This window comes from Schistocerca gregaria, chromosome 7 (assembly GCF_023897955.1).
Source record: "Schistocerca gregaria isolate iqSchGreg1 chromosome 7, iqSchGreg1.2, whole genome shotgun sequence".
In the NCBI taxonomy this organism is placed as follows: domain Eukaryota; kingdom Metazoa; phylum Arthropoda; class Insecta; order Orthoptera; family Acrididae; genus Schistocerca; species Schistocerca gregaria.
Genome location: NC_064926.1, coordinates 179120877 through 179143268, shown reverse-complemented (window position 1 = coordinate 179143268; position 22392 = coordinate 179120877).

Genomic DNA, 22392 nt, shown 5'->3' with positions numbered 1-22392 from the left:
GCCGCGTTTGAGTTGCATTCCCAGTTCGGAGCCAATTTTATGGACATACAGAAGCTGAGATAAAAGATGGAATAAGTGTCCTGTGAGCCTACATAGCGTTTGTTTCGTCACTAGAAATAAATAATTAGTATAAGAAAGGTTACTGGTGTTAAGAGTTTCTACATATCGCCACTCCAGACTTTATTGTGGCTCAACCTAACGTCTACTTGGTACAGAATGAATATCATTTTTAATGTGAATATCAGACCACAATGCCATTACATGTTCTTCGCTTGGTGTAGCCAGAAGAGAATGGAATCTGTCTCTCCTTATCTAAAATCATTGACCGAAGTTGGAATCCAACCCAGCCCAACAGACCACCAAATCCTCTTCTCAGTTGTCCATTTTTCTATCATAACGCCGTTGTACCACACTGGCATTATCCCACACTGCATTATCCCACAGCGCTGTGGAATGCAAAATGTCTGGAGGAATTGTTGAGACTTCTGGAGATGTTAAAACTACGTGTCAGCTAGCGGCGTAATGGTAAGTACCGCGCATGGTAGATAAGATGACACGAGTTCGAGTACATTCACTGCTATATTTTTTAAAACGCAATTCTGCTGTCTGCTAAAATTATCATTCTACTGGAACTTGTAACATAATTTCCTTAAGTTCTCAACCCAAAATAGTCGTATGTGGAATAAGGGGTAACTTCTGCGACATTTTGTTCGTTCCACGTTTAATAGACAGCCAGACAGCAGAGGCATCTCGAAACTTTGTATTATGTATGGGTAGAGCGTATCGTACCAAAATACGTCGGAAAAGTATTTTCTACATTAGCTGTCGTCTGGCAATGACATTTTATTCTTCTTCAAAAATTGTTTGACAGCTTGAACTCAGAACAAGTTTTCTACGTGCATGTAATCAATAAACTGCATGTGCAATTTCAGACTGTTATATATAACATGAGAGAATTGGCATATATCGTTCATGATTAATTTCTCTCTCCTGCTTACTATTGTTTTAACAACATTAAAGGAAACCTTACGAAAATTGTGAACTGTATTATAAAAAATGAAATAAAACTACCCACGATAACCTTACAACGAAAGTCTGTTTTAATAAAACAGAGTATCTGTACACAAGCGTGCCACTGTCGTAGCGAATTGGTAAAATACTACTCACTTAGATTTTGATTGGGCTATGTATAATTGGTATGCTACGTCATACTCAAGAGGTATGCTAATGTGGCATTTCATAAATAAAGTTATGTATTCCTAGAAACCCAAAATTTGCATGTCAGCAGCGCAAAGAAGCGCTACGTGTTGTGCAGCATTGTCAGTTTTTCACCATTGCACTATGAGCCGAAAGTATTTTCTTGCGATTTCCTTACGGATGTTTGATCCGACTGCTTGTAGCTCTTTCACAGAAGGCATAAAAACGCTACACTCAGTGAGACTGGAACTGCTAACCATATCAGACGCTTTTTCACAGGTCAGCACGTTATCACAGAGCTGGCGGAGAAGCATGTACCTTAACTTCCTCCTACGAGACCAATAGTGCTAGAACTCGTAAACCGCTATTTGAAGGACGAGATTAGTTGCGATTTCCTCGTGCAACGACTTTCCTCGGCTGAAAACCGTAAATTTACAATCTTTTGTTACACCTCAAGCCATAATACCTCAGATTATTCAATGGAAATGACAGGTAAAATCAAGTGAACTATGAGGCTTATTCCCGCGCACACCAGAAAGTAACTCGTAGATCACAGAGTTGCCAAACATACATTGACTTGTTGCCAAATCTCAGTTACAATATCAACAGGAAGAAGACGAACCGATGTGATCTTACAGCGGGATAGGAAGTGACCATAGCTGGTGTCTGTAAGTCCCGGCTGCTACGGTCTGGAATACGCAATGCGTCTGATTCGCATTTCTGTAATTAGGTTTAGGGACTGGAGCATAGTTACTAATAATACTCGGAACTGACTGCAAACTAAGCATCATAAATCAGTAAGTCTCATAGTTGTTTTATATTTCTTTCGTAAGTGTACTCAAAACTAAGAAACTCATTCACAGAAGTTTTCGTGCCTCGCCGATAGTCGATCACAACAAACAAATAAAAAAAAGAATGAATGTGTGTGTGTGTGAGAGAGAGAGAGAGAGAGAGAGAGAGAGAGAGAGAGAGAGAGAGAGAGAGAAATCAGAAAGAATGAGAGAGAGGGAGAGTAAAAAATTGTATAGAAATTGAATCATGGTATGTAAAGAAATCTTTCATTAAAATGACACGCTTCACGTCATTTCGAAATCTCTTATATGATTAATCTAATGTAATCTAATCTAATCATATCATATTGATGACTAGCCATGAAGAGTCATGAATTACCGAAGAATTTGCCAATACCAGTTTCCAAATCTAAACCTGAAAATAAAAGATGACAGTTTTTGTAATAAACCGGGACCCGTACCAAGACCCTCTCGTCCCTGTTAACTAACCACGAAAGATGTCTGATATACCTCTATTCTGAAGTAACAAAGTGTGCATGCATTTACAGATGAAGTGCATGACGTGAAGTTCTGTGACGGTGATACGAACCCAACAGATAATTGGATTGTTAACTAAGTAAAATCAAGTGTGACCTATCGGTTTTTCTTGCCAGCTGCTAGGTGTTTGACTCTAAAATAAGGATACAAACGTTTGTGCCTAAGCGACAATCGAACTGCACACCTACCGAGCATCCACGAATTTAGCTTAAGTATCAGTTGCTTACTCACTAATAGTAAGATGTGTGCGTGTTTGACCAGAAATAACGACACCTATTGCGATTGTTGGCAACACATGAACAGACATAAAAAATGCACGTTAATTTTCACTAACAGGCCTATGTGCACGTGATAGGGCTTGAAATGAAATTATGAATATTTTTGTGCTGGATCAGGATTCAGACGCATATACTTACCTTTGGAGAAAACCTAGAGAAGACTGCAGTCTTGAGAAAAGGAACGAAATGATTGAAATATACTGTTCCGAGAGATTCAGATCCTCCAAAGAGGAGACACGAACTCGAATCACAGTCCAGCACCAAAATTTTCAACGTCTCTAGTTCATTCAAGTACAAGTAAAGTAAGAGCCCTGTTCCTTTAAATGGCTATCAGTTCATCAAATAAAATAAAATTTTCTAATGTAAGTAAGTTTAATAACGACTGTATTTCTGTTTACCATGACTTCCGCTATGTCATTTCCCAACGTAAACCGGCTCTGCCCAGTTGGTAATGAAGGAACGTGATGTTTAATGCGGATTCTGGATTATAACGTCTTTCTCGTGATGTTACCAGGGATAAAGTAAATCTATTTGTGCCTCTTGAAAGTAGATGCCTGAACCTACGCAATGCACCTGTGATTGTTCGTTCCGCCAGACCATTGTGGCCACATTTCCCAGCCCCAGGAGTGTGCTGTAATAGGTGATGTTCTTAGGCTACAAAATTAGTCACGGTGTAAAAACCTCGATTGTATTAAATGATTAAGTAGAAGCAAGCTTCTGAAGCGCAGATTATGTTATTCTCATGTCAGCAGGAGACTCTTCTAGGTATCATAGGCTCGATGTGAAGCCATTTTGAAATTTTCGCAAATTCAGCAAATTTCTTAGTTCGAGAAAATCCACTGGGAAGTGTGAAGTTACCGGATAATTCGATTATTACCGTCATTATTACTATCATTTTCTTCATACTGCTGCTGGAACACTGTACTTGATGCCTTTTGGCCACTACAGAAGTCGTTTCCCAAGAACAGGTTATTTCCCTGCCTACGGAATCCTTTTCATGTTAATATCAAGCATCAGTAATAACTCGTAGATTACATTAAAACTAAAGTAATTGATGAAGACGTTACTTGATAACAGAAAGGCGCTGCCTTTCTTCATTTACTTTGGCCTAGAAATCACTATCGAGTACTGCCAAACCAAAAAGCAAGAGATCTTGCTGCCTTCCAATATACGTCGCTGTCAGTTCTTCCATATGATTTGGTCGACATGACCTGTTTGAAGTTGCGAATGACACAATGTTTTAGAAAATCATTAGTTTTCCTTTGCAATAAACAGAAAGATTTTCATTCTAAGCAGTCCAAGTACGAAATTTTCGCAATATTAGTTCAAATTCAATACCCGCTTCTATAACGTAGGAAAGTATTTCACAGTTGCAACACTCGCACCCAACTCATTGACCTTACACTTAGTCGCTGACCATAAATTCTAGCACAGAGTGACACCAAATTAAGTAACCTAATGTAGCGGAGACTCTTTCTCACCGGAAAATACACAGTTAACTCATTGGGCTTCATAAGTACATTGTAACACTAATTTATGTGTGTATGCAATGCATACGGATTAGAATTTATTGGTGCTCTCTCTTCTACTTCTGCATACAATATGCCTGACCTAAACGTGCCCTTTATCTTTATAGGCCCTGGGCAGTGCAAAATCATACTGACAACAAGAAGGTGCATATACGGACAACCTGACTGTTCGTTTTACCTGATTTTGTAATCATTGAAATAAAACATCATGACCTTCCAGTGGGAGACATTTCATCTAACTTCTCCTTCTGTGAAATTTGTCAATAAGCTTTTTGCCTTCCAGCCAGTGAAATGCGGTAGAATACCGCCGGTAAATGATTCACAAACCACGATTTACTGCCGTTAAGACTATTTATTTAAACGTCACAAGACTGCACATAGGTGCAATCGATTTCGAGGTGCAAAGTGTTTGTTATCTTACTTTTGTGACATGTGGGCATAAGTGATTTCCAAAGACTTTTTATTGTACTGAAATAATCTTTTGTCACAAAGTAACAAGGTAGTGTTTTATTCGTATATATTTCGTAGGAAACTGTAATCGTGATGGAAGATTATACACCTGAATGTTTGACACAACTGGTAGAAGAAAACGCTGCATATTAACGAAGCCCCGCGCCTCCTCTCCTTATCCTCCTATGACACGAGCACGGGATTCTCCTCGCATCTTAAGGACAGTCTTACTTGTGACAAGGTGTTCCCTGATATTTTTAGTATCGTAGTATTACTTTGCACCTTGAGTTATTGCGATACAGAGCAGGTTTTCTAGTGGTGACTTGTTGGAACCATTTTCAATACTCAAACGACTGTACCAAAGAGCGATTAGAGGACCTGTTAGACAGCTGCGTTATGTGGGTAGTATGCGAATCAGGCGAAATGCAATTCTGGTCGTTCGCCTACTTTTGAGCATGACTGTACCTGAAAGTATTAAAAAGCTTGAAACTCAAGGTTTGGCGTTGAATGAATTTATTTAGTTAATGAATAAAGTTATTCTAGTGAATTCGTCATTGCCGGAGGTATTGCCAAGAAAACTTAAAGAGAAGTTTGAAAACATTTTAAACAATAGCCCAAACTTTGAACCCTTGACCCAAATTCATAGTTTTGTTAATGGGAAGGGACAACTTTTACCAGAAACAATAAGTGCCAACATAACATTTTTCATGCACATTTGCAAGCATATTTTAAGGTTTTTGTGATACATATCATCCAGTCTCTACTCATCATCGTGATTGGTTATTTCATAGCCGTTTCAGGAGTAAGGCCAACGTTAGACATTTTATCCATTAATCACCTTGAAATATACGCATCCATGTTACTCTTTAACTTTGTTTAATATCGACCATCTAATTCATACCACAACTTCAACATCTTCTTTTCTTGTTGCTTGGAATATATCGAAGAACCTTCTTCATCGATCAACCGTCTATTCTTCTAGCAACACGTTCGTACTCTAGTTGGTGCATTCAGTAATACGTAGTATCCAATCAGTGGCAGAAAATTCATTCATAAATGCTTGTACACTCGGTACATGTTCTCTGAGTGATACTACATTAAGCCTAAATTAGATGCATCACTAATCCACAAACGACCCTCTAAAGAAACTAAGCATTCAGCTGGTGAAATGTGCATGATATAATGGCAGTGGGTCAGTTGACAAGCAATTCGGCTCTCATAAACTAGATGTGGGTGGCATCACCCGTAATTAGCTTTCTGGAAACGGATCTTTCATCCCAGGTAGTTAATCATACATTTACTTGCTTCTCGTGAATACCGTTGGTGGTGAGTTATTCCATCGACCATATACCTCTTCCAGCCTGCTCGACTGAATAGCCGTCATTAGGATGTTATTTATTATATGGCTAGCAGTTTCGGTGCTTTAGTGCACCATTTTCCGGCCGTTACTGACACTGAGGGAGTAAACTCCAATACTTAGATCTTCTGAAGAAAAAAAAATTCTGGCTAAAATGAAGAGTCATAGTGACAGGCTCGGGATATGACTATAAAAAACGCAACGATTCGTCGGATCGAAGAGAAACGACGAGTGTGGGAATGTGTGCAATCGCTAGGTCACATAGTTCGTGTCGAGTGGACAAATACGGAGGGTGATACAGCTATGTTCGCCGGCCACTTCAGCGCCATTTGATAAGCTTCACATTCTTCATGGCTCATGTCGGGTAGGAGCAACTCAGGGAAAAGTGTTCGCATTGACCGATTTTTTTTTTTTTTTGGCGAAATTGGATTTCTCGAGGTGGAACTGGGGAGCGCTGTCACTTCTGTGTAATCGTTAAGTGGTGGCCACTCTTCAGCGAACACCGCACTGCGGGATAATGCTGTGTATGCTTCTGTGACACCTGTGTGGCGTTGTGAAGGAATGTTCTGTGTCACAAGCTGCAGAAACGTCATCAGGTATGGGCATTCGCAGCCGGAGGCCCACGCTGTACCCTTCCTGACCGCACAATACAAAGCTTTACGCCTCGCCGGGGCCAGTCAGTACCGACATTGAACTGTTGATGACTGGAGACATATTGGCTGGTCGGACGGCTCTCATTTCACATTGTATCGAGCAGATTGACGTGTACGGGTATGGAGACACCCTCATGAATCCATGGACCTGTACGTCAGGGGAGAATGTGTAATGGTGTGGGGCGTGTGCAGTTTGGGTGATACGGGACACCTGATGCGTCTAGACATCACTGTGACTGCTGAAATGTACGCGAGAATCCTGTTTGATCATCTGATTCCTTTCATGTGCATTGTGCATTCCGACGGAGTTGGGAAATTACAAAAGGACACTGCAACACACCACTCGTCCAGAATTGTTACAGAGTAGCTCTTCTGAATTCAAACGCTTACGATAGCCACCAAACACCCCCAGACATTAACATTATAGAGCATATCTGAGATGCCTTCCAACGTGCTGTTCATTAGTGAACTCCAGCCCCTCGTACTCTTACGGATTTGTAACAAATCAGACACTGTGACCATGGGAATGATCATATGGGAGTTAATGAAAATTATGTTTAGAGTGCAAGAAATATCATGGACTAGTACAACTGAATATGTGTACTAAAGGAAAAACTAGCACAAAAAGCGTGTGTTCCTATAAAAGTCGTCAACAGTAGGTGGCCGTACCAGTTTCAGAACAAAGGATCCATTAATCTTATGTAAACACTGATGTCACTTGACCTTGAGCGTTATGTAAGGAAATAATGCATATGTGCTCTTCCAAATATAAACAACAAGATCACTGTATGTTAATTTAAGACTACTGTAAACAAACCCACCACTTGTGCTCGTTTCGTTTATTCATTTAAGTGCCTCTGCCCAACGCCTGTCTTGTTTGCATGTACCACCTCCCCAACAACCTTCCCCCCAACCGCCACTACTCTAGACCATTTGTGTGACGTAAAATTAGCGGTAAATTCAAAAGTGCCTCTTGTTAAGGGGTGAAGTATAGTTGTAAACATCATTTATGATTTATCACCAAACTAACTTTTTGCTATAATCTGTCACCATTATCATAATTACAATAAATTTATGACCCAGTATCTTATTTCACTTGTATTATCTAATATAATTTACGGCCGCCGACCATATATATCTATCTCTTCATTTACATCACTCTTTCATTTATTACTACAACTTATAACCGAAAAAAATAGGCTTGTTGACATTGCCACTGCAACCATGACCACCTTCCATTTCTTTAGCTACAGATATGGGACAGTTTGTTATAATTTTGGGATAATTTTCTTAAGGAATTCCAAATATTCATTTTCTAGATTGTCAAGCAAAGGCCTCTTTAGGGGCTGTTGGAAAGTAATGGCTCAGAATTTTAAAAAAAATTAAAGCTTTCACATTTTACATCATTAGTCTTCATGTGTACACATTTATTTCTCAATATAGTCACTATGGTTACGAACACATTTCCCCGAATGAGAGACCAGTTTATTGATACCATCACTGTAGAATCACTGATTTCGTTGCTGGAGCCACAACCTCACCCCAGCTTGCGCCACATCACCATTATCAAAGTGAAGTAGCCTACTCCAAGGTAAATTTGTGGAAATAGATAAAATCGTATAGAGCCCAGTCGGAAGTGTATGGACGATGATCGATGGCAGTGAGTACAAGGTGTCAGATAGCTGCAGATGTTGCAACTCAAATGTGTGATGTGGCAGTGACATGCTAAAGGAGATTGTGGTCTATGTTTGGACGAACTGGTCGAATTTGTTTTTTTCGTGTACTGATATAGTTAAACTACACACTGCCACATTGCACACTCAAATTTGAAACCCTTTAGTGGCAGATGGTGACAACTTACGTCAGCGAAGTGGGAAACTAAACTGAATGAAATGTGTGTCATATAAGATCTTCATTGACATTGAAAACAGAATAAAAAGTTTCGACACTTTACTTTTCAGCACACCCTCATTGTGTTGTTGTTATGGTCCTCAGTCCAGAGACTAGTTTGATGCAGCTCTCCATGCTACTCTATCTTGTGCAAGCTTCTTTATCTCTTCTGAGTGACTACTGCAAACTACATCCTTCTGAATATGCTTCTTGTATTCACTCCTTGATCTCTCTCTACGATTTTTACCCACCACGCTTCCCTCCAATGCCAAATTGGTGATCCCTTGATGCCTCAGAACATGTCCTTCCAATCGATCCCTTCTTCTAGTCAAGGTGTGCCACAGATTTCTCTTTTCCCCAGTTCTATTCAGTACCTCCTAATTAGTTACTTGGCCGACCCAACTAATATGCAGCATTCTTCTAAAGCACCACATTTCGAAAGCTTCTATTCTCTTCTCGTCTAAACTATTTATCATCTATGTTTAACTTCCATACATGGTTACACTCCATACAAATACTTCAAAGACTTCCTGACACCTAAACCTATACTTGATGTTAACAAATTTCTCCTCTTCAGAAACGCTTTTCTCGCCACAGCCAGTCTGCATTTTATATCTTCTCTACTTCGGCCATCATCAGTTATTTTACTTCCCAAATAGCAAAACTCATTTCCTAATCTAATTCCCTCACATCACATGATTTAATTCGAGTACATTCTATTATCCTCTTTTTCCTTTTGTTAATGTTGAACTTATATCTCCCTTTCAAGACACCGTCCATTCTGTTAAACTGCTGTTGCAAGTCCTACGCTGTTGCGTGGGGCGGGGTTTGTTGTTTTTTTTTTTTTTCTCTCCGTGTCACTGTGCCGGCTGCAACTCAAAATTCACCAACCTCAGAACTGCGTCTGCTCGACGGCCCTTCACTCGCCAACGTAGATACTTACAAGATGATGTAAAAGCAGCTTTGATAAAAAAAACACCATCTAATATAAACAATTATTGAGGCCGCGCAACTCTAGTTATGAAAGAAAGTTCTGTATAAAAACTGTCATTCAATTTTATCGGACAGTAAGAAAATCGATTGGCTTCTGGAAAATAATGGCCAAAATTTCCACACAAAAATGTTTATTTTGTCCTTGATAGCCAATGAATAGTAACTATTTATCCACATTTAAACTACTGGCTATTTTCTTCCAGTTCATAACTCAAACACACATATCACACACACACCAGCCAGAAATCTGTCCAAAACCGTCCCATATTAAACACGGTTTTCACAGTCATTAATTTCACCAGTGATCTGAGTTATTACATTCGGTCATTCTTGAGGATTTCCAACGAAGAAAATTCTCGTCAAAATGCTCAGTGGTTGAATACTGAACATGCAGCTACTATGAAGACCAAAATTTCATATGCGAATATCTTTCCAACAGGTTTAGTCAAAATCTCTGAAATTTCCCCAAGCAGTCCTCAAAAGCAACTGCTATTGACTTAGCTCCCAATATCTCAAACACTAAGAAATTGTTCCTCTTACGCATTATTTTGACTGGAACTAGTAACAAGACTGTCCGCGTTCAAAGCTAGCGAGCGGATACTCTTTTTCCAGCCTCCTCCCAGTGTAACTATTAGGTAACAAGCGAGAACCGTCTCAATTTTGATTGGCTGACCATGTTCGCTGCCAATCAGAATGCTCGCTCATGATCATACTCACGCCAAAACTGGCATGCACCAATCCTTATATACAGACGCATTTGCGTCAGTCTGACATGCAAATATTAAACTAATGTTTCATAAACGAACACGAAAAGACAATAATTCTGGAAATATTCTTCAGGTAGAGATTTTACTCCAGCTGACTTTCTGGCTGCTCTGTTACTGTAGCAATCACACTTAGACATACATCATCAGCAAAGTGAGTAAGTCCCCTTATTTTCGCACGGCAGGCAGTGACAGACGCTCGTGTGTCTCTCGGTTAGGCCGCTGAATGCAAAAAAAAGTTGTCTACTTTCTCGCTTTAACACAGCTTAACAATGCCCCACAGCGCCCTCGTGCACACCAGAGATAAACACCTAACTACTGCGATGTAGCTTTACATAGTTGCTCTCTCACTATATAATGGCTCTGAGCACTATGGGACTCAATTTCTGAGGTCATCAGTCCCCTAGAACTTTGAACTACTTAAACCTAACCAATCTAGGGACATCACATACATCCATGCCCGAGGCAGGATTCGGACCTGCGACCGCAGCGGTCTCGCGGTTCCAAACTGTAGCGCCTAGAACAGCTCGGTCACTCCGGCCGGCGCTGCATGTCAGCCCTCGAAGTTACATGCAGCAAGCTATCCTAAAACAAACGTTCGCTCGGAACAACTTGCGGTGCTACATTCTCTCTGACAGAATTACAGCGCCAGCGGCAAACCTCTAAGTTTTTATTCTTCATCATGTATTTTGATTCCTACTATAATTTTTTCTTTGTATTCTTCTCTTCTTGCTCAATATACAGATTCAATAACATTGGGGATAGGCTACAACCCCGTCTCATTCCTTTCCCAACTGCTTCCCTTTCATGGCCCTCGACTCTGATAACTGTCATCTGGTTTCTGTACAAATTTTAAATAACTTTTCGTTCCCAGTATGTAACCTCCGCCACCTTCAGAATTTGAACGAGATTATTCCAGTCAACATCATTAAAAGCTTTCTCTATGTCTACAAATGCTAAAAATATAGGTTTGCCTTTCCTTAATCTATCTTCAAGGTAAGTCATATCGTAAGTATTGCCTCGCATGTTCCGTCATTTCTACGGATTGCAAACTGATCTTCCCCAAGGTCTGGTTCCACAAGTTTTTCCATTCATCTGTAAAGAACTCGCGACAGTATTTTGCAGCCGTGACTTATGAAACTGATAGTTCGGTAATTTTCGCACCTGTGAACACCTGCTTTCTTTAGCGTCGGAATTATTATATTCTTCTTGAAGTCTGAAGGTATTTCAGCTGCCTCATACATCTTGCTCGCCAGATGATAGAGTTTTGTCGTGGCTGGCTCTCCCAAGGCTATCAGTAGTTCTACTGGAATGTTGTCTATTCCAAAAGCCTTGTTTCGATTCAGGTCTTTCAGTGCTCTGTGAAACTCTTTACGCAATATCATATATTCCATTTCATCATCTGTGTCCTCTAACATTTGCATAATACTGTCCTCAAGTACATCGCCCTTTTATGGACCCCTCCCCTTAAACGCCTTCCGCCTTTATGCTTTTCCTTCTTTGCTTACAACTGGTTTTCCATCTGTCCATCTGAGATTTTGATATTCATACAGGCGGTTCTCTTTTCTGCAAAGGTCTCTTCAATTTTCCTTTAGATGGCATCTTTCTTACCCCTAGTGATATAGGCTCCTATATCCTTAAATTTGCCCTCTAGCCATCCCTGCAAAGCCATTTTGCACTTCCTGTCGATCTCATTTTTAGATGTTTGTATTCCTTTTTGCCTGCTTCATTTGCTGCGTTTTTATATTTGCTCCTTTCATCACTGAAATTCAATATCTCTTCTTTTACCCAAGGTTTTCTACTAGACCTCGTCTTTTTGCTTACTTGAGCCTCTGCTGCCTTCACTATTTCATTTCTCAATGCTACCCATTCTTCTCTTACTGTATTTCTTTCCCCCATTCGTGTCAGTCGTTCCATAACTCTCTCTTTCAAACTCTCTACAAACTCTGCTTCTTTCAGTTTATCCAGGTTCCATCTTCTTAAATTTCCATCTTTTTGCGCTTTCTTCAGTTTTAGTCTCTAGTTCATAACCAATCAATTGTGGTCAGAGTTCACATCTGCCCCTGGAAATCTCTTACAATTTAAAACCTGGTTCCTACCATTATATAATCTATCTGAAACCTCGCAGCGTCTCCATGCCTCTTCCACGAACATAACCTTCTTTCGTGATTCTTCAACCACGTTTTAGCTATGATGAAGTTATGCTCTGTGCAAAACTCTACCAGGTGGCTTCCTCTTTCATTCCTTACCCCCATTCGATATCCATTTACTACTTTTCTTTCTTTTCCTTTTCCTACTACCGAATTCCAATCCCCCATGACTAATTTTCGTCTGTCTTCACTACCTGAATAATTTCATCTATATCATCATACGTCTCTTCAGTGTCTTCATCATTCGAGGAGCTAGTTCGCATGTAAGCTTGTAGTAGTGTGGTAGGCGTGGGCTTTGTGTTGTCTAGTCGTACGAATATATTTCCCTGTTATTCTTCATGTCAGCCACATTGTCTACTGTCATATACGAAAATTATTGTAAAGAATTTTATCAAGTAATACTACTTAATTCACGAAATCAATAATATTACGACTACGCGTGAGTCGCGATGATCATAACGGGGTCATCGCTCCCTACGCGGGAACCAATGTAACATTATTGGATTTCACATACTTTGCATATGAGGTATATGTCATAAAAGAAAAAGACAGCCAACGAGCTGTAGTTCGTTAAGATGCTAAGCATCGCAGCGTTGGGTGCAGATATTTAAAATCAGTGCCTCAGCGCTTGATAGCAAGAAGCTGCGAAACACGAGAAAGAACAATCTATCTTTTGTTAAGAAATATTCTAGAGACTTCATTATCCCTTGTACTTTTGGTTGCCGACATGTTAAGACGTACTACATAGCAACGTCGTAAGTTTTTTTTATTTTGTGTAAAAACTATGAGAATTGACCAACGAACAGTTCGGTAACTCGGGTGAGGATACAATGTACTTACACACACGCAAGGGCATTTAATTTTAAGAAGGAACGGACTGCCAAAGTTGCGATTATAGGACTGCGCCATGTACAAAAGAAATATTAGATGTAATTCATGCATTTATTGTGTATTTGTCAATGTCTGGAAGTTTAAAGCCAATTTGTTCAAAATATATTAATATTTTACGATGCAGTAATTTTCTTCTTATTCTTTACTTTCACCAACCAAAAATGATGTTCAAATTGTGTTTGAGCTTTGGTACAGGTTCACTCTTTATCGTGGTGTCTCCATTGTATTTGGGTGACCACTAACATGTTCAACTTCGATCCGTTAATCTTTCTCTTACGAAATTCCAGTAATTTGCTTTCATTTCCATTTTTATACTGAAATAGGTACCTTAGGTATTTTCATCGATGATTATGATTGGGTGAAGGCAATCCGGGTCGAAAGGTCAATTAAGAACCCCCCAACGCTCAATAAATCCGTAGGTCTCGTGAACCAATCGAGAACCGACGCATCGGTGATAAATTAATAATCTCTCTCTCTTTTTAAGTCGTACTAAAAAACGGTCACACTCGATAGCTGTAAGTACGCAATCTAGAGTTAGACTGCATTTTGTCAGTATTTATTACCAACCAACAGTAACAGCATCACTATTATTATTTACTACTACTTCTTATACAGAGTACGGCAAGTTCGTAAAGCCAGATGTGACGCCGGAACAAGGACTTGACTAAAAACTGGTCTGTTCTTTTTATTTTTCATGCTACCACCTGGTGGAAATTTGGAAGCGCACGGCAAAAAACCAGTAAAAAAGGTCGTTTGTGCAGAAAACCATAGTACGAATCCACAACAGCAGAAAATAGCAGCACTCAAGACAACTATACTGAAGCCGACTTTTCATTCCATTTGAAGCTTTGCGTACCGAGAATTCAATCGGCTAGTGAACATTCACTCTCTACGTTTCTTTCGTTTTCTTCACTCTAATTTCCTAAATTTCTGCTTCTTTTTGCTGTTAGATCAGCCTCTTTCACATCATTTCGCTTAAAATTGTAGAAATAGTTAGTCAAAATTTCCATTGTTGTATATTTTAGTGGATCAAAATGGCCGCTATCTACAACAGTTTCAGTGGTTTATAAGTGTTTTTCATTTATTTTATCTCTCCAGTTGCCATATTGGCATCTTCGTGTGCTAGAGTTTCAATTGTTCATAACGCGCAAGCAATATCTGAGAGATCAGGACGCGAAATCATTGGCGTGGTTGACAAGTGAAAATCATAATTATGAACTGTCTCTTCTGGCTCGTGTGGTGTAACTACGCAAAATTTAAGATGACAGATGAGCAAGCCAGACAACTTAGACTGCGCGCAAGTGAAAACAAACTTGAGTCTCGTAGTGAAGGAACACCAGACGACGAAGCGACACGCGAGGTGTCGGCGGCATAGTCCGCGTCGCAAAACCGTGTGTGCTCGTTGTCAGTTCTACTGAAATTGTTTGCTGATATGAAAACCAGTGTTGAAGCACATATGGGACAGTTAACACAAAAAAGTGACAATATTGAAATGTAGATCAGTCAATTAACATACAAAGGTGATAATATTGCAATGCAGATCAGTCAGTTAACAAACAAAAGTGACAATATTAAAGTTCACATGGGTAATCTTAGAAACCAAATAGCGAATGTTGATGCTAGGTTACAGCATGTTGATGCCAGATTACAGCAACAGAACAGAGCTGTAGACAGCAGGTTCAACAGTTTAAAATTGTGGACAGAGGACACTCAAGTGCGAATGACCAATATAAATTCTGTTATTACCGACATCCAAACACAAATCAAAAGTTAAATTAAAGCCATTACCACTGCTTACATAAGCGAGCTAAACGCAAGCGTACATGCAAAAATAGACAGTGTTCTTTCCAAGGTGGATTCCGCCGAAACCAGCTTTGGTAGAAAGTTTACAGGTTTGCACACCAAAGTCGATGTAAATCAAAATCGAGTGACTCTTTGAAACAGAATGTGTCAGCCATATTGGCGAGCGAGTGGAAAATCTTGCTCAGCGAATATCCGATGTCAATATTGACAAAAGGATCGAAGATGTCGCCGCAGAAATAAGCACCACACTTAATAGGGAATTTGAAAAGTGGATACAGTCCAAGGAACAATACATTGAGGGTAAGGTACACTCTGATCTAAAAGGTGCAGTTAAATACGCCACAGCAGAAATCCTAACCGTTCCCGGTACTTCTGGTGACACTTTAACCAGTGAATTAGGCGAAATCCGACGAGCCTTCAGCCACGATCTTCCGGAACGGAAGCAACGGCTGGCCAGTGACATAGATCAGCTGGAAAGGTAAGTTCTGGAATTGTAAGGTGACAATCAAAACGATTATTCACTACTGTCAGAACAAGATACTCCTCAATATCCCGAGTATCAAGTACAATTACAACCATCTGTAAATAATACGCGTGATAAAGCTTCAACGTCACGTAGTCATGCCGATCAACTGACACTCGTTGAACTAATGCGAGATGAGAAGGTGCTGAAACACAGAGTTTTCCAGCCTTTTATACCTGAAAAACGAAATATGGATCCCATGGTATTTGTAAAATCATTCACAGGCGCTTTTCCAGAATCATGGAGCGACAGACAGCGAATACAGTTCATATTAAGGTATGGGCACGGCGAAAGATCAATTTGGGGTATTGAAATAACAGACAAATGTCACACCTACCAAGATTTCGAAAGGCATTTTTTTTAATAAATTCTGGAATTCAGGTATACATCAAAGACTCCGAAAGGAGGTCTACAACGCCGAACCTTTCAACACCAAGGGAGGCAGTTTGAGGTGTTATTTCGAGAAATATCCACGTAAAATTCAGTATTGTGACGCGCCCATTTCAACCAAAGACGTCATCACAATCTTAAAGTCAAAACTTCCTGTGTCATTAAGGGAAAAATTGGTTAATGTGAGTGAAGAGGACCAGGAATCCTTCCTTTCCGCTCTTGACCATTTGGATATGATCTATGAGGACGTGCGTGCGAGTGCGCTGAATAATTACAGCACTGGAACGCCCGCTTCGCAACAGCACGTGGCAGTATGTGCCAACGGAATGTCGTGCCAACGTAAGATGGAACAACCAAACGCCCAGTCCTACAGCAATTATAATAATTTCAACCGCCGCAAGGGGAAACCATACAGTAAATATCCAAACTAGAATAGACATGACCCGATTTATCAAAACACACAGCGACAGTACGGTAATTCACCAAGAAATCACAACAGTATTTACCAGGATTCGAAAAACATGAAATATAACAGAAATCGTCACAAGGGATGAATTTGGAACAATTATAACGGGCCATGACAGTACAGCCAGCCAAGTCACTTCACTCCCTCACACCAAATGAATTCTTTAAAGCCTCAAAATGCGACATTTTGTCACCAACTCAACCAACAGTTCAGGAACAATAATCAGGACAATCCGTAGCATGCTTTTCTTAACACCGCCAGTCACAATAGCCAAGAAAACCCAACCATCTTTTTTACACGCGGGCTAACCAAGCATCAAACACGATGTCCAATGACACGCAATTAATTGGTGCACAGTTCGTATGGGATACAAACGCATGTTTTTTTTAGCCTGGTATGACACAAAATACTAACCAAGTAAAAATAACTGACATTTCAACTCCACCCAAGTCGTAAGACCATTAGCAGCGTCTTTATGCCTTCACGGGGAACCTGCGGAACGAAATTACAACACCTTGAAGTAACATTAGACGACAAGTTAAGACAAGCTCTCATATCTTTAACCATTCATGCCAACCTAAGAAAAAAGGGGCATGACAAACCCATTAGCAAAGTATTATCGTATCGTATAAATTAACGAGGGCTATTAAAGACCCAATTCCAACCATCGCAAGTGGCGGCACTTGTATGAAAGACAATTTGTTATACTAAGAAAAGCGCACGTTGGCTGCTATCTATTAGCTGAACCTGAATCTGGACGAATAAAAGGATTGTTTCATTATGCAAGCCTAACACCCTGTCGACCTGTCTCCACAAGAGAAGTAATCTATGTGAGCGCCTGAAGTAAATACATTTACTGTAGGGGAGAAAGATTTGCCTTAGATGTAAGTTAGTTTTAAGTTGATTGAGCCATGAACGCCCACAACCAAAGAGCAGACGAATAAATAATGTAGTAGCGACGTGCTAAGTGCCACCTGTTACCACTAGTTTAAAGTATAGCAAAGCTCTCTCCTCTTGAATGAAATAAATTAAAATGATCATTCGGAACAGAATGATTGCCCCAAAATAAAAGTTAATTAAGGTCGCTTACTCTTATGAGGTAAATTTTATGTATAAGGATTGTTTGACAACAATTTTTATGAGACCACGTGTGAAAAGCACCAGACAATGGCAGCACCTTAGCATATAAGAATCAATCAAGTCAATAACGGCCGGCCGAAGTGGCCGAGCGGTTCTAGGCGCTACAGTCTGGAACCGCGCGACCGCTACGGTCGCAAGCTCGAATCCTGCCTCGGGCATGGATGTGTGTGATGTCCTTAGGTTAGTTGGGTTTAAGTAGTTATAAATTCTAGGGGACTGACGATCTCATAAGGTAAGACTCATAGTGCTCAGAGCCATTTGAACCCAATCGATAACGATCCAGATAGCACGAAAGAAGTGAGAAACTCAATTATTTTTATTACAGAACGGAGAGAACCGTATATGTTCATAAGAATTTTACGGCACAGTGCTGCTGAAATACTTACAAAGATCATTTATAAGTAAACTAATTTAGGACCAGAAGCATCTATTTGAGGTCCTCGAAATATGACGACTGCTTCTTTTTTTTTGGGAACAGAAGATAGCTATCAGACTCTCTTCACTGCTAATGCATGGTGAAAGCAATTTTAGATATGTATAGAGAAATGTTGGACAGCTGGATCAGACGATACTGAGAGTACTATATCGATTTAATTACGCTAACTACTTGTCATGAAAAACTATGGTGATGATGCACAATTTATGTTAGGCTCGTCATTACATACGGCATTAACACTGTATCTTCAAACCTATTCACTCTATAAAAGTCTATTGTGTTTTCCTCTAATCAGTATCCTTACCTCCCTACCCTACCCAGAAGAGAACTTAATTTTACGGACTGATTGCATGCTTGATACGTACAGACTGTACGTATGGATGGTCGTGACACATTGGTTGTCGACATGCTATGCTTATTCTCAGCGAACCGCGAATTCAATTAAGGTTTGATATGTGCAACTGCACGACAGAGAACGCCTAGCTTTCCAATTTCCCTAATGGAAGTTTGAACATGATCTGTTCATCACGTAATCGAAGTCACATTGACTATGTCTTCAAATTAACGAATCAATTAACAGAGAGAAACTATAAGAACTGAACTTGAGAAAAGAGTAATTATAGTTAAAAGAAATGAATAACAAGGTTTCGAACAAGGTGTAAATCTAAAGTGCCTTGGAAGCACAAACTATGAATACGAGACACGTTTTTTCGTCTCGCCTTGTAGTCACACAGACTAATTTTTCTTTGTAAATAAATTGTAGACAAAATATGTGTACCGTACGTTAACTGTACTTTGTAGTAATAATGCAGTCATCAATTTATGGACACGTATATGCTGTTGCGTGCGAACCGACTGTAGACGAGCAATAAACAGACTCGTATAAAAGTGGTGCGTGTGAACTTTAACATGACGACCAAACACATGTAGACACGAAATAAAAACAACGTGTGAACTGAAAGGGTGACAACTTTATGGACACGTGTGAAATTCCGCGTGTGAAGTAATGTTATAAGTACTTGTACCACGAAACCACGATGTAGAAAGCCGATCTGTGCAAGTGAATAGGTGTTGCGCTTACCGCAACCGGTACTGTACGCCTTTCCACGGACACATTCTTCGATACAGCTGCGGGAGTCGCCGCGTCTGGCTGCTTCCGTAATTCCGAGTCGATGAGAAACAGTAAAAACTCACAACGCTGCTAGTAGACACCAAACGTTGTGCCTCTCGCAGAACACTGCTGCTTGCGTTGCGAAGCCATCAAGTTACTATCACGTGATTATGACACGAGCGTAACACAGAGTACGCTGCACGCTCAACAATTCAGATTCCTTTGCACAAGGGGCGCGGCGCCAAATGTGTTTGAAATACTTTCAATATAAAATCTGATAAAACCATGAGTTAGGCACTAAAATACCTTATAAAAATCACCAAGACACTAATCTGAAAAGTCTTAAACTCGACTTTGAGAATTGCTACCGAATTTATAGACTGTGCCTAGTAATGGCGAAAACGTGTCGACCCAAATAAAACCATAAAAATAAATAAACGCGAGAACTAAGCATTCCTAAGAGAATGAGCCCTTATGTACATAAACAATTGTCATCCTTACCTAATACAATTTTCTTTTTGATTAAGTTATTAGTAAGTAAACACATTCTAATACAGATTCTCTCTGCGGGAATATGAATGGAACCTCGAAAATGTGTCAAGTGAAATGGAGACCGCCACCAAACGGCTCAACACGTTGCAGAACCAGTCTTCCGGTTCCTGATCCACGACGTCTTTCCAACGCACCATCACATCCAGACAACCACTTCGACCGCTACTGTGAAACTAATGCTCCACATTTCCTCCACTGTGAAAGTGCAATCAATTTCCCTCACTCAAGTGCAGTGCTACCTTTTTACCCGAAGTTCTACCACCCCCCAGTGCAAGTCATACCTTCCCCAAGTGTAGTGAAACTATTTTTTTCCAGGTCATGAAAGGCATAAATCAGTGAAGTGCTACGTGTTTACAGCAACAAATCTTCGTCAAGACCGCAACAAAAATTTTCCTGTAAATGTCACTGTAGAACAGGAATATCAATTCTTTGAAACATATTTATCCAAGAATGCACAATGCACCAAGACTACCTGTGAAGTCAAATAATTTATTTCTCTATTCTTTTTAATATTTGTTATGCCATGTATAATGTATCTATGTATGTGTATCTTTATGACAATTTCATTGTCTCTTACCGAGAAACGAATGTTTGCTATCCTTGTGTAATACATTAGAAATATTACGCCTCAATTGTCATGTAATTACCCTACGAAGAAGTTACCATCAATTTCGGTCGTACGAATATATTTCCCTGTTATTCTTTATGTCAACCACTTTCTCTAATGTCATATACGAAATCTATTGTAAAGAATTTTAGCAAGTAGTACTGACTTGATTCACGAAGCAATAATATTGCGACTACGCGTGAGTCGCGATGATCCTAACGGAGTCATCGCTCCTTACGCAGGAAGCAATGTAATATTATTGGATTTCACATACTTTGCAACGACCTGTAGTTCGTAAAGATGCTAAGCATCACAGCGCGAGAGTAAAGATATGAAACATTATTCTTAATGCACGCATAAGCAAGACGCGCGTCCAGCGTTTCAATACTCTAAATAAAAACCATGATCCGCTGGGAGAGATATTTAAAATCATTGACTCATCGCTTGATAGCAAGAAGCTGCGAAACACAAGAAAGAACAATCTATCTTTTTTTAAGAAATATTCTAGAGACTTCATTATCGCTTGTACTTTTGGTCGCCGACATGTTAAGACGTACTACACAGCATTGCTGCAAGTTGTATTTTCATTTATGGAAAACTGTGTGAAACGACGAACAAACATTTCGGTAACTCGGGTGAGGATACAATGTACTTTTGCACACGCAAGGACTTTTAATTTTAAGAAGGAACTGACTGACAAAGCTGCGATTATTGGACTGCGCCATGTACAAAAGAAATATCAGATGTAAGTCATGCATTTATTGTGCATTTGTCAATGTCTGAAAGTTTAAAGCCAATTTGTTCAAAATACATTAATATTTTACGATGCAGTAATTTTCTTATTATTCTTTACTTTCACCAACCAAAAATGATGTTCAAATTGTATATGAGCTTTGGTAAAGGTTCGCTCTTTATCGCGGTGTCTCGATTGTATTTGGGAGACCACTAATGTGTTCAACTTCCGATCCGTTAACCTTTCTCTTACGAAGTTCCAGTAATTTGCTTTCATTTCCATTTATATATTCAGATAGGTCCCTTAGGTATTTTCATCAAAGATTTTGATTCTGTGAAGGCAAACCGGGGTCAAAAGATCAATTATGAAAACCCCATCGCGTAATAAATCAGTAAGTCTCGTGAACACAATCGAGAACCGAAGATATCGGTGATCAATCAATTACCTCTCGCTCTTTTCAAGTCGTACTAAAAAACGGCAGCACAGGATAGCCGTAAGTACGCATTCTAGAGTTAGGTTGCATTTTGTCAGTAAATATTACCAACCAACAGTTACACCATCACTATTATTAGTTACTACTAGTTCTTATACGGAAAGTTCCTAAATCCAGATGTGGCGCCCTAACAGGGACTTGACAAAAAACTAATCTGTTCTTCTTACTTTTAACGCCAGAATTTCTATCTTGGCTACAATAATCCGTTTACTAGACTGTTAGTAGTAGCTTACCCGCGCTCTTTTTTTTATTATTCATACAGGACGTTAACCGGCAACAATTACCTATTAATAATTTCAAATAACATTGATTGTGTCGAGCACCACAGTTGACAAATTTTAATGGTTAATGAAAACCATCTCAGCTGTATAAATTATAATTTGTGCCACATAATACACAGCGGCTTAATTCAATAATTACACAACTGAGGTGATTTTAATTAATCATTAATCACTCCAACCTCGAACCGATGTTAAAACGTTACTCCCCTTCCTTTGAATTACATCCACACACAACGAGTAAGAACTGCCATTACAACAGAAACAGTTTTAGAGTACAGACTTCTCGAAGCATCGTGCAGTTGCAACTGGATACTGTGTTGTGTGGATGTGTGGCCTAGATGGGAGTGTAAGGGGAGGGGGTGGTTACTTCTCAGCTG